This window comes from Cephus cinctus, unplaced genomic scaffold (assembly GCF_000341935.2).
Source record: "Cephus cinctus unplaced genomic scaffold, Ccin1 Ccin1_scaffold1524, whole genome shotgun sequence".
NCBI classification, from domain to species: domain Eukaryota; kingdom Metazoa; phylum Arthropoda; class Insecta; order Hymenoptera; family Cephidae; genus Cephus; species Cephus cinctus.
In genome coordinates this window covers 248,443-261,508 of record NW_014333857.1, presented here as the reverse complement: position 1 = coordinate 261,508, position 13,066 = coordinate 248,443, and the positions used below count along the sequence as shown (strand labels likewise).

General features: G+C 40.2%; 1 protein-coding gene across 2 annotated transcripts in view; it reads right to left on the bottom strand.

Annotated features, from left to right (window-relative positions):
• The window catches only part of LOC107273232 (epidermal growth factor receptor), a 91,538-nt gene that overhangs the window by 33,275 nt on the left and 45,197 nt on the right, over positions 1-13,066 (bottom strand). The window contains exon 1 of one of the 2 annotated variants that reach the window (XM_015751201.2): positions 6,326-7,517. The exons of the other annotated variant lie outside the window; for it this stretch is intronic. The gene's annotated coding sequence lies outside the window, so the exon portion shown is untranslated. Of the gene's footprint in view, positions 1-6,325; positions 7,518-13,066 lie in introns of those variants that run through there. 2 annotated transcript variants of the gene reach the window in all.

Below are 13,066 nucleotides of genomic sequence, written 5' to 3'. Positions count from 1 at the left end.
TTGGACACATGTCAAGGGAGACCCATCAGGCCCTGCTGAACGGGGACTCGTCAATTAGAAGCGACATCTTCTGGACACGAAAAACTCGGCCGACTAGTGGACGGAATACGAAACTGGGGGGAATCCCAGAGAGTGACATTAACATAGGTAGGTAAGGTTATATATATTGTCAATATATACCAAAGAAGAATCTAAACTGTAAAGAGGTGGCGAAGAATGGTGTAATGACGAAATGGTGGTTGGTCGAATTGGGCAGAAGGGAGGATTGACGGTTGTTGGAAATAAACAAAAAATTTACAATTCGCGAATTTCGTGAAAGTAAGAGAAACGTGCGCGCGAGTCTTGTCCCTACTGGGACGTAATGACGACATTATTTATCAGGACGTCCCAATGTCGCTATTTCGCTTCAGGCCTGGGACTTGTTTCAGGTCGATCTGGAATCGATTTGCCTCTTATTGGAATCGATACTTCTACTTATCGATAACGTTCGTGTATCGAATCTCTTATTCTTTTTTTGTTCTTTGTTTTCTAGAAGTATAGTGATTTTTTTTAATTAAAAAAAAATAAAATCGTTAATCCCACACCTCAGGCAATTAATAGAAATTACGTATCTTGTCTTCTTTTTCTTTTTCTTCCTGGGACGATCCCTTGCTTTCTTTATTCGTCTATTCGCCTCGCGTCAACCGGCAATATGGATATATATATGACGCAGGCCTATGCCCTATCCTATATAAATACATGTATGCACGTGGGCCGATCGAAACGAAAGGCAACTCGGTTGCTACAACGAGAAACACAAATGGCGCCCGATCTGTAATTACGACGATTATGTTCGGTTTTGATTACCGTGAATTACGGTACAGGTCTCTCAAGAGTGCCCGGGCGCTTGAGGTTACGTAAACACGTGCAAGTTCCTCGTTCTTCGACATACCATGCATTATTTAGTTTTTTTTTCTTTTGTCTCTGATTCCACCAACTTTTCTTATTTCTTCCTCTTCCTCGACCTCAAAATCGCAAGCCTCGTGTCCCGGATGGAAAATTCACGAAAAAACGTAAAAAAAAAAAAAACGAAAATTTATTTCAGCCTCGCACGATTTATTCTTATTATTCGTTATCGTTGCTATTTACAAGAATCAAAGTCAAAAAAATTATTGTAACGCAATATTATTTATTATGTCATATACGCGATCCGATGATCCCTGCATACGTGAATAAAACAAAAAATTAATTGCTATTCCCTGTTATTGTTGTTCCATAGACGCATCGAATTTCGCAACAACGACAAAAAAATATTGTAATGCAATCTTAATTATCTACGTCATTAAACACGGTGCAATATCCCGCTGCGGGCGGATTAGAAAAATGTGTGGGTGTCCTAAGCATAGGTGTGTAGGCTTGTGTATCTCTTCTTTCTCTTTTCATCTCTCTCCCTCTCTCTCTCCCCCCAACTATCTAGACTCCACCATACACCTCGTGTCCAGATATGGCTGCCATACCGGTCCAGCTTCTATACGACTTCCACAGCATCCTCGGCGTCGGTCGACTCTCCGAGTCCTTGACGCCCACCGTAAGCAACCACGACGCAATGCACGACATCGACACGTTCGAGGTGCAACGGTGCATCCATTGTATGCATCATTGAAACGGTAGAAACCGACGCGTCTTACGTAATTGAAGAAGGGAAAACTGCATTACCGACCGAGATGAAAGTACACGGATACGAGGCATAGTCCATAAAAAAAAAAAAAAAAAACGTTATCACATCCAACCTAACCAAATCTCACGTATAATTTTATCTGACCTAACCTAAAATACGTTCATTTTAAATTCCCCATTCCATATGCACGTGACCCTACTTTTCACCTTGTCCAGATGCACTTATGGTCTTTGTTAAAGATACCTGGTTTACATATACCACGTATACCTGTATACCCTGTGTATAGTATATAGACGCTATATATTATGCCAGGTTAAATCCTAGACAGCCCTGGTAATCCTTAGCCCTGGGGTCAAGCAAAGTCGAGCCGAGCTGAGCCGAAGCCAAAGCCGAAGCCAACCCGAGACAGAGATCGTACCGATACGAAATCCTGCTTGGGAACTCTGGTACTTGTACGACTTGTATATCCCAGGGAGGTTTGTATGCTCTTGGCTTGTATGCACGACACACACATATATATATATATATATATATTATTATATGGATGCATATGTATATACAAGGCCGGTACCTTCGTGAGGTTCACTTGCATATATATTATGCGGCCAAAGTCGTGCCCGGTTAACGTTACGAGAGACAAAGCGTTCCGGATAGTACGTGAAGATAGCTGAAACCCGTGACTCTAGACGTATGGATACGTGTAGGAGCATCGGATGAAGGGGGGTATGTAGGAGATCTCCTTTTTTAAGTTGAACTTAAGATGGAAGAGTTTCGGATGGGCAGGATCGTTGCTCTGGTTTCTTCGAGGCAGAGGCAAAGAAAATTTTAATGCGGATAAAAGATGATGATGGGGTAAAAAAGAAAAGTGGAGCAGGGGGAAAGTCGAGACGTCGTGATAAAAGTCGACGCGTCTTGAGCAACGGTAAGTCCCAGTGTAAATAAGACTGAACAAACTCGAATTATCTGGGCCCTGTAAAAATTCCTCGACTTGGGTACTGTGGTGGAGGGGGGGTAGGAGATGGCAGTTGACAAAGGGCCCCCTTCGTACGCACCCATTATAACCAGGCTGTTATCGTTTTGTTTGATTATAAAAGTTTCGATAAAGTGGAGAAAAAAATATTGAGAAAAAAGATAGCGTCTAACGCGTGAAGTTAGCTTCGTTCGAGATATCGTTCGATCAATTGAACTTGGTTCGGTCGAGTTTTTTTTTGCTATTTTCTCGAGAGGAGAACAAGATTGTTGGTCATTGTTGGTATTTCATGGCCGCCAACTTCACTGTGGTTCTTTATATCGTTTGAAAAAAAAATTGAATAAGATTTTTGTTGCTACTGTTCAATTTTTGTTATCGTTATTCAGTAGTAACGAAAACAATAGTTGTTGCATAAATGGAGAGTACCTTTAATAACGTGGAGCGGAAGGCGGTTTATTTGAATCGTGCAAATTTCTATGGTCAAGATCCAATTGAACGTTCTTCGACGAGTCGTAGATCGTTGACCATAACGAAATAACAGATCTAGGGATTTTTTTCCTGGCCTAGTACTTTTCATAAAATATTTTCACCAAAAGTCAGTCTACCGGAGTATGAGATAACGAGGTACGATGTTTCTATGAAACTAATGGAAATCGTAAGAGAGATCGCGCAGCCGGCAATGGCGACTGGATGAGTAATAATTTTAATGGAAATAAAGCTTTACATCGAGAAAGTGACGTACGATAATTAATTTAATACGCTGGTCACTTTTGTTTAAACCAAATTTTTTTTTCTTACTATTGATCTCATTACCGATGCATCCACACGTCACTATCGCATTACTCACACCTATAATAAAGCGTCGAGGCGCGCTCGAGTTTAACCTGAGTTTAACCTCATTCCTGTTCGTGACGTCAGACGTCGCCTTTCCCTCGATTCTGGACCTCCGGGATCTACGAGATGTGCAATCGGCCGCAAATCATCTATTATAATAATAGTCACGCGATATCCAAGACGCGCTTCTCCTATGTCGATAACACTGTTCGCGTGATTCCACCAATTTCTTTTTTTTACCCGAAAAAAGTTGGCAACATCGACGAAGCAAATTACGGACACGAACCACGCAAAGATTCCCCCATTGCCATCGAAGCAAGACACGAGTAAAGATTTTTCATATTCTTATAAATGAAGATTAAAATTTTTTTTCCAAAAACTTGGCAGCCTTGAAGATACAGTTTCAAGATCTTGTTCACAGAGATACATTTCCGTGTCAATTTCTACTGAGTCATACTGTCAAGGTTTTTAATATTATCAGTGGCAATATTAAAAAAAATTTTTTTTATCAAAATATAGGTGGCAGCACTGAACGAGCAAATTGCAGATAGTGTATACAGTGATATCACTGCTTTCGTCTATATGTCATAAGTCAAGAATCTGAATGTTCTCATCAGTGACGTTTCCAAAGCGTCTGATCTCTGACAATAATAGAAAAAAAGAAAGTAAATTCAAAAAAGAAAAAAAGGCAGACCACTCAATGTCCAAATTTATTCTTCTAGGTAGGCACCTATATACCATAGGCATTTTTGGGCCTTGATGAAGCAGGTGGAATCGTGGACAGAAGGATAGAGGGTTGGCGTCAATACCCTCTAACTAAGGCGGGCCTTATGGGGCCCCTAAAGGGCCCGAACCCCGTACCCCCTAACTAAGCTTGAATTCACGGTCGGACCCGGCAAGGCCATCCAGGGATGCTCGCACGCCATGTTCTACACGAAACAACTACACAACAGTCTTGATTTTGTAGTCACTTTTATGGTCCATTCAAATGTTTCCCGCTAGGATACGTTGTCACGTGACATAAGAGATAACTTCAATACTTCCAAATGATAAAACTCCTAATCATTATCTACTTAGCCATTTAGTGTCTAAAAAAGAAATTACAAAAAATTTCGATCTCATACGACTTTTAATATCTTGAGTACCAAAACATTTTTTCAAATTTTCCGACCCCGCTTTAACCTCCCACGTCTTAAATGCCATAACATCTAGAATCAAAAATGCAGAAATTGCAAACGGTTTTTGTTTACAAAAAAAAAACTAAAGGTTGCTGTTAGTTATCACTCGTCGAAATTTTCACGGTTAGTCCAAATTTTCTGACGTCATTGCATTCTACCTACGTCATAAAGCCTCAGAATATTCAGAATGTTCTAGAACGTAGGAAGGAGTGCATGCAGTTTTTTTTGTTGGTTAGGTCTCTAGGTGCATATATGTATATTCTGTGTACATGCATATATATATATATATATATATATATATATATATATTACGTGGGTTATATAAAGCAAGTAGCCAAAGAAGGTATTCTCTTCGGAACATACGGGATGATGCAGCACTGAATTATTATTACTATATACCCGGTGTCTTCTTAATTTGACTCCAGCTACCTCACAGCAGGGTAAAACTTACGAGACGAGCTTATGAGATATTCATGTGACTTATGAGTGATGTTCGGGGTCGAAAAAAAATGGTTAGAGCCCTCCAACGTCATAAGCATCTCGAGAGAGAGAAGGGCTCCAAGAACTAGTAATACGCCCCTGTCGAATAAATCATACAAGAAAAAGAGACGGAAAATATTCGAATCAAGTTCTAATAGAGATACAAGGATTTTTAAACCTCAGAAAAATTCCGTCAACAATTCGTGTCCGTTAAATTATCTCGGTAGAATATTTTTTTTTTAAATTTGATTTTTTTTACCCAACTGTCATTGCTACTATTGTCAGGATTTCTTAACGGGTTCCTGTCATTATCCTGTTCGCGCATCCAGCTTCCCCGGCAGATGTCATATGCTTCGCTCCGAGCCAATGTTTTTCGAACGGTCTGTGGATTAACCAGCGCATGCCGGCTTCTTATCCCGGCGTTCAAGTCTCTGGGCGTACTAACCGTTCGGATAACACCCAGGCAATGTTGCAGTCGCCGTCGATCGTTCGGCGCGTCGTCGCCGGTCTCTCGAAGAAATTCCTGACTTGCGTAATTCACGCGTAAAAGCTTCGCAACGAATGCGCGCGCCGATTGGCCGTTTACCGTTTCTACGAATCCGCGTAAACAAGGAAACACTACGAGACGATCATCGGTCCTCTATTTGCATACAACATATGTATATACATATAAGAAAGGACAGATCGACTCGAAAATGGCAAAATAATCCTACGGTAATTTTTTTTTTTTCGACGATCTTATCAAAAGATTTGATAATAATTAACCTAAATTTCAATCACAACGATAATAACAATAATTCCGTGCAGTCGAGATCGTAAATTTTGAAAATAATTTTTTTCCAAAATCATAGTTCGTTTTGGAAATTAATATAAACGATCTTTTCTAGCGGGTGACGTTTTGTAAAATTCATTTTTCCTTCAGGTATATATGGAAACGTGACGTTAGGCGTGTCTTGTGATTCTTCTGCAGAAATTGTATACAGATGATACACTGCATATCTGTGTGTATAGATGATACACGGCCTACTTCGCAGCTAAATGTTCAGGAACTTTCATCGAGTATTTTATTCCGGTAGAGTAGTATTAGGTATTATCGTTGTTATCATTTTGATTGATTATACTAAGAGTGACACGTACGAATGACAGATACCGCGTATGCAATAAATAGTAGATATATGTATCAGGCATAATGTAGGATTTACTCACAATTTTGTTGTTCCGTGTAAAAATAAAATTTTTGTCACTATCCAAACTCGAAACACTGGTAATTAAAATTTTGTGTTTTATCACAAGAGAAACTTCTGTCACGATGACTTCTTAATCCGTGTATGAAATCAGCAGGTCTCTACTGTCAGTTATTTTGCGAACCACTTGACACTTTGACACGACTGGGGAAAACTTTTAATGACACTTGACCCAGGTGGAACACTGTTAAATGACTTTTGAAAAAATCATTATCCTTAAGATGGTACAGTGATCGGTAAAACTTTATTGTTTACTTCCGAAAGTCATCGTGCAACGACGAAAACAAGTATTTCGAAAAAGTGACAGGAGAATTCGAAAAAATTGTCAAGCTACATCACGTGGGTGAAATTGGTAAATAAAACTATTGCCCAACACTGTACGAAGCACCTAGTCCACTGTCACTTTGTAGGATGAATCCAAGACGATCACGAAACAGGTGTGACGTGGGTAGAATCGAAAAATAAAATATCACAAAATTGTCGAAGATTGATAACGATATGAAATTTTGTAAAAAAATCCGACTATCACTAAAAAAAAACCGTGTCCATGTGTATCAAAAGAAAATTCAAGCACCATCCATACCGATCATAACGCTTGTTTCCTAAGTCATCCTCACGTCATTTCATCTTTATATATTTCACGTTAAAATCCGTATTCACACGTCTCCAAAGATAGTCAAAGATAAGAGACTGTCTGTTATCACTGTCAAACAACAGATCCCAAGTGTAACGTAAGCAGGTAAAGAAATTTCGAGACACCAATTTTTTTAACTTAAAAAGTCCATGATTCACGAAAAAATTTAAATAAAAAATCACTGGTAACACTTTTTTTTTTTAAATTAGCTATTTTCCAAAAACTTATATATCTAAGTGTCCTACGATCTTACAGTCCGCGCGTCTCACCTTGCGGAGTGAGTCTACGGGGCTGCCATGCAATGTGGCTCCACGCTGATCTCCCTTCACTTCCCCACGAGCGTCCCTTTCTTCTACCTTCTACCTTCTACTGCCATTGCCACCACTACCGACACCACCACCACCACCACCACCACGATTGCCACCACCACCATTGCCATCGTCACTACCGATCTCCCAAGAGGCAGGCAGGCAGGTAGGTAGGTAGGTAGGTAGGTAGGTAGGTACCTCACTTCTCTAGAGTGAGCCTGTACCTACTCCTACTCCATCTCTAACAGCATCAGCACTGTACCACTACTACAGTGCACAGTGCTCTACTGTACTGATACCAACACAGACTCACCTGGACCGAACCAGTCTACTACCACGAGCACCTTTGGACTTCTCCCTCCACCCCATCTTACTCCCTCCTTACCACACCATATGAAGAAACAGGAGAGACAGCTTCTACATACTTTCCAAGACGTCTCTGCTCCTTCTTGATCTCTGCTTGATCTTTTCTAGCCAGGTAGAAATTTATGGGGTAAGAGCAACGAAGGAGGGGGGAGGGGCAGATGCGGTTTCAGGAGGATCCAAATAACATAGCTTTTAAAAATCCCTGGTCGACCTTAAGGGTTGTTTCTACGTGAACATGTGTTTCTCTTGGAGATGAACAATAGTTTTCATTTTAATACAGTAATTTTTCAAATTTTTCGACATATCACCTAACTCATGTGTGACGTATTGCACGAGAATAACTCAGGGGTTAACGACAGTTCAGAGTAAAATTAAAAAATTTCCTTAAGGGTTGTTTTTGATCCTTTCCAAAATGTTTCCCTCCAGTACGATGTTAAACCCTGTATATCCAAACGCTATGCTACCTACGAGTTTTATTTTTATTTCCTCCCCAAGGGTACCCTGCCTCTAGGGGCAGTCTTGTCTTCCCAGCAGGTGCCTATCCCATACTTCGGCAATAGGTTTGTAATACGGACCTGGGTCTCGGGTCCCACCCCCTTGCGCATCCTAGCGAGTGCCAAAGATCCTATTGTCCCGGCGAAGAGGTTTCGCCATTCCCAGGTATTGTTTGACCCTCTCGAAATCCACGGGGGTCAACTCACCGCGTTAAGAGGGATTACACTGGGAGAACAATGGCTGCGAATTCGGGGTGGAAAAGAAGCGTAAAGACCATTTGTCAAGTTAGCCCGAGACTGACGAACCGACGCCTGGGGTTACCGTATGAAAACTAGTCCAGCCCAAACCCAACTTGAACCCACTCTTTTTTTAACTTCTTTCACCGAAAAAAACCCACAGAGGGGCAGCAATGCTCTTCTTTTGTTTTTTCCACTCGGACTGGCCAATCGATCCACTGGATGAGGATCGCACCCTCACCCAACAACCCCCTTGGCGCAGGGTAGTTGCCTACCTGGACTCATCTCTCAAATCCATTTACGACGCCACTCGAAAAGACCTATGGGCGTGTTTCCATCAAAGAGAGAGTGTGGAAAAAAAAGTGAGAGAGAACTGTTAGCGACTACTTGCGATCCTGTTGCTACCGACTACGGAAATGGCGTCGCTAAATACGCAAGGAGCGTTTGATAGTCTGACGTCACGAGGAATCAACAAGTGGCAGCAGCGTGGTCGGGCTGGGGCCTAAATTTAGCCCGAACATAACCTCACCTTGATCCACTGGTTATAATACAAGCTAGGGTATACGTGTGTATATATGTATATACTACTGTTAACCTCATCCAAAAGTATTCCTATATATGTATATATATACTGGATTTTGCGATTTAGTATGCTGCTTCTCTTACCTAGTCCGAGGTACTCCTGCACCGGAGTCATTATTGCCTAGTTCATACGACTCTGGTCTACCTGACTGTCCTAACGTGAAACTTTGATCCTGCGATCTTATCCCTGATTTTGAATCAGATAAGAATTGATTTATAAGGTAGGAATTTTGAGGGGCGTACCGGGGTATGAAATTTTTCTATTTTTCTAATATTTTCATTTTATTATTATTTCGTTAAATTGTTTATTCGGTGTTTTGGAAATATTTTTATTTTTACTCATTATCGCTACGTATCTGTTGTACGCTGCCGTAAGAACTCGATCTGGCACGAGAGTGACAAAAGTGCCCTGGGGCAACTCCATCCACCTCCAACGCCAATACTCGAGTTCCATGACTCTCTACAGCGTAGTAGGTACCTCCCACCCTGGGAGTCAAAGCAACGTCCTGGAGCACGGGTAATGTGGCTGTTCGGTAGAGAATACCGGTCTGGGACAGTGGCGCCGCTCGTGAGGATTTCTCGAAGAGAAAAAAAATCTAGGAATCGTTACGGACCCCTGCTGACCTCAGGATCCTCGTGGAATTCAGATCCTCATGGCAACCGAGGGAGAAGACCTAGAGATCATCTTCTGGGGTAGGGTACGCCGAAGGAATTTTGTATGGGGTACCGAGGTGTGAAAATCAATGAATTTTTTGAGGAATTTTCATATTCTGGGTCTAACGATGTTTTTTTTGGAATTTCAATTTGCGTTAGGGATTCTTAGCGGTGCGTTGGTATACCTGCACGGGAAATTTGACTGGCACTTGCGATCGGTGCACTTCGCGGTGTCTGGGGACTAATGATGGCGGGGATGACGAAATTTTCGAACGCATCGTCGTCGACTAGTCGCCGCCATCTTCCTAGAACTCGTTAATAATAATAATACCAATGTAAATTATTTATTTTCTTCATTTGCACGACGGGCAAATGTCTGTTTTGTGTGGTACGTGACTCTGCAGTAATGAGTGCCTTGTGTATCTCTGGTTTCTGTGAAACTATGAGTTTGACAGTTTTGTTTCACTATTGCTACAGGCTTTTACAAAATCCATTCGTTTTTGGAAAATTTTCAAAATCGTTATTCGATTTAAAGTCAGATAATTTTGATTTTATAATAAAGATTTTTTGGAAATTTTTTCCTTTTTTCCAGTAAAATTATTCCGTATCACGTTTAATGTTCATAATTACGAACTCGTATATGACGAGTGTATTAGACTACAGTGCTTTTCAAAATATTAACTCCTTTTCGCAACTTGACATTTTTACATTATCTATCTATATGTCTTCCTCCCACGAATACGTCCCACGACCGCAAAACGTTCAAGCGGCCAATATTTGCGGAAAGCAAAGAAACTGCAAATACGGGCGCGGTTTTGAACGTCTAATGGATTCAAAAATAAGAGATCTCTCGTGGACCGTAGAAAGAATGCTGCCAAGGAGATACGAAGAACGAAGAAATATATTCGCGAGTATTCGCGCCCTTGCCTAAAAATCCGTAAAATAAAAAGTCCAAAAAAACCTCCTCCAAAAATTTTCAGTTTTTTTCCAAAAATTGCATTTTTACGTGAAAAACAAATTTCCGACCAAATTTCTACACCGACGTAAGACCGCGCTGAATTCTACCGAGAACCCAAAGCGCCTTTTGGGCGAGTTTTTATACGAGATTGTCGCAGAGAGCGATAAGGGCGAGTTTAAGAGACAACGAGCCGAAGAAACTTTTAAAAGTCAGCGATTCCTGCGCGGATCGCAATGCGCGATCGTCGCGTCCGACCAGATGCGCCAGCGCCGCGTTCGTAAAAACGATCTTAAGTTTCGGCACTTTTTCTCGAATTACCTGGGCATAAGTGGGAATATGCAACAGGCGATGGTACGTGCCCGAGCAAAACCACGTCGAATCAAAACATTAGCTTTTTTTTCTATTCCTTTTTTTTTCTCTCTCTTTTTTTTATTACACATGCGCGCGCGCGAACGATCGTCCACGGCAAGAACGAGTCGGCGAACATCGGGGATAACAGGTTGGTACACCTGCCGGCAGCACGTTGCGGGCTACGTCTCACACATAATGTATATATGTATATACAAACGCATACATATTATATATATCTTACATATATATATTTCAAGATTTTTTTCTACTCATCAACTTTTTTTCTCTTTTAACTTTTTCGAGAGCACTCTGAAATGGAGAGCACTCTCTGGAATGTTCATTGTACCTGCATACTATAGATATAGCTATAAGCATCGGTATGCTATAAACGGTATGCTATATACCCAATGGTACTAAGGCAATGGAATTATTATTTTTATAAATACGAATGAAAAAAGACGTGTTTAAAATTTATCAAGTAACAATAAAATTTTTGAAAAAAATAGAGCATTTTTTTAATGGCTCTTAGAGAAATTAATATTCCTTTTAATTCCAATTTTTGGGTCGGATCGAACGTATATAATTATTTCGATATTCACGATTTCCATAAGTGGACGACCTAGCCGATTTATGGTGTACGTAATGGACTGGCTTACGAAAAAAAAGTGGATTCTTTGAGAAATTTGAATTCCAAAATATGAGTCGCGGCAAGAATTTACGGGCATCTCGTTCACTCCAGATCTTCCTGTTTTAACTTCTAGTTGACGAGAGAGCAGCGGAAGGTACATCACCTTCGCGTGTTTACCTCTTGGGCAACCGGTTTTCATCTTGGTAGAGTCCAGCCTCCTGGTACAGCTAGTAGCCGTGTAGTATATACGTATATAGTGCATACACATATATGGTGATAATAACAGTGATACTAGTAGTAGTGATACTAATAGTAGTAGTGTGTATATACGTGGCGTATGCCACTAAGGAATTTTTTATCTTTCTTTTTACTAACATTATATTTTTTCTCTCTCTCTCTCTCTCTCTCTCTTTCTCTCTCTTTGACTTGTTATCGTAATTTTTCATTTTCCTCGTGAAACTTAAATATTAACGAACAACGAATCTCGCTTGCGGACGAGTCACCTAGCCTGTTATGACATTTAAAAAAAATCTTTCTGCTTTTTTTGTCTTATTTGTTTTTCGATAATATGCAATTTTATACTTGTCATGCATATGCAAATGTGTTACGTAAGTATATCACGTATGTGCTTCGGTAACTCGTGTTCTTATCTTTGGTATATTTCATATGGGCAGACCGATAGGTAAGTACCTACTGGGTAATAAGGTAGGATATGGACACTATGATAAAGAAAGAAAAGGCAAAGGATAAAAATAAAAAAAAAATAAAGATTCCCGATAGATATTTTTCTTTCTATTTTACGATGTTTGTCATATACTACCCGATATAGGTATAGTTTGTGCGACGTATGGATATGTAACATTTGTTTACGTAGTGGATAAAAAAAAGTATCTTTTATTTTTTGATATTTCGAAAACTAGAAATATTGTTTTTCGAAAATCTTTTTAGCATCTTTACACGACTCTATTGTATCTGACAATTCGTGTCGCTTTTTCCTTGCAACAAAAATCCGAGGGCCCTCGACTTTTGTCAGGGGTCAAGTGGCCTTTCTTATTTGGGATTCATTTTTCTTTTCATTTTTTGATTTACGGAAAAGTACGAAAAGTGCCCATACCTAGTATCCATTGTCCTCTGAGGTCGAATAATGGAAGGCGTGTAATGGTTTCACAAAGGAGAAGCCGGGTTTCTCTGTCTGGTAGGATATTTTTTTTCTTCTCTTCTTTCTCTTGACTTTCTCGAACAAACCGACGCCATCTTGTAAGGCAATTAACACTTGGTTCCATCATAGCGGCAAGTTTCAGTCACGCGCACGAATCTCGACCACGTAGCGTATGTTTGCGTAAGAAAAGTTTTTTTTTTCCAAAATTTCTATTATATTTTTGTAAAATATATACACTATATATCTACATAATATTTATCTCTTACCATGTAAAACCTTTTTAACCTGCTACAGTAAAATTTCCAATATTCCCACGAGCAACTACCAGAAGG